Raw genomic sequence first — 1,109 nt, 5'->3', positions numbered from 1 at the left:
AGAGCAAACCGGAGCAAACCCACGCAGACTCTGCGAGAATGTGCAAAGTCGACACAGACTCGATTCCCTAAAGCTGGAATCGAGCCTGGCTCCCTAGCGCATTGAGGCAGCAGTGCGAACCACTGAGCGACTGGTTGGGCGGAATGGCCTGTTTCCAAACTGGAGGGATCCTATGCCTCTGAGATTTCTGACAATCACCGGGAGACCTAATTGGGAATTGTCATTCGCTCGCTTGGAGTGACTGAGGTCAGCGATCTCAAAGTTAAATCCGTGAACACACACAGCCCCGTTCTTTGCCTGCAGAAAAAAGAAGTTTGTGGATTTCAACTGAACGCTGTAAGTGACAAAAACAGAAGTTGCAGGAAAAGCTCAACAGGTCTGAGACGAGAAATGAGAGGCGACAAGTGTCTGTCACTTCAGGGTAATGACCCTGGTGTTTCAGACATCAATTCCCAAGCTCTTGACAAAAACAGCAGCTATCAGTCCAACAGGGTTATTCAGGAGCGCGACTCGTTCATTTAGTGATTGCGGGTGAACGCCGTAGCTTCCAAATAAGCCGGTTAGACGACAAGCTGGCGTTGAGCTTGAACATAGCATCCTACAGTCTCATGCCAAGCGTTGAAGCTGAGTGGGCGCTGGAGACATGGCTGAGAGGCCCCAGTGAGATTTGAACTCACGACCGCTGGTTTACAAGACCAGTGCTCTAACCGCTGAGCTATGAAGCCGGGTGGTCCGGCGCACTGCGCTGGATTGGTTAACACTGGCTGACTCAAATACTTGGGACACAGGTTTCAATCGACTCTCGCGTCACCGTCTGTACAGTTTGAACATTCTGCCCGTGTGTGCGTGGGTTTGCTCCGGCTGCTCCGGTTACCGCTCTCAGTCCAAAGATGTGTAGCTTCTGCGGGATTGGCCATGCTTCATTGTCCCATTGTGTACGGTGATAGTGCGGGCCCGGTGGATTCGTCAGCATTAAATTTGGAATGATGCGGAATGGGTCTGGGTCGATTGCTCTCTGCAGGGTCGGTGTGGACGAGATTAGAATAAATTAGATTGGCTACAGAGTGGAAACAGGAGCTTCAGCCCAACAAGTCCACATCGATCCTCTG

General features: G+C 51.4%; 1 non-coding gene across 1 annotated transcript; it reads right to left on the bottom strand.

Moving 5' to 3' along the window:
• Positions 1-652: 652 nt before the first annotated feature.
• trnat-ugu lies at positions 653-725 on the bottom strand. The gene has a single exon. It is a non-coding gene; the product is annotated as a tRNA-Thr (tRNA).
• Positions 726-1,109: the final 384 nt, after the last annotated feature.

The sequence above is a fragment of the Chiloscyllium plagiosum genome, unplaced genomic scaffold, assembly GCF_004010195.1.
Source record: "Chiloscyllium plagiosum isolate BGI_BamShark_2017 unplaced genomic scaffold, ASM401019v2 scaf_17356, whole genome shotgun sequence".
NCBI lineage: Eukaryota > Metazoa > Chordata > Chondrichthyes > Orectolobiformes > Hemiscylliidae > Chiloscyllium > Chiloscyllium plagiosum.
The sequence above is the reverse complement of the archived record's forward strand: the minus strand, read 5'-3'. Positions and strand labels throughout refer to the sequence as shown.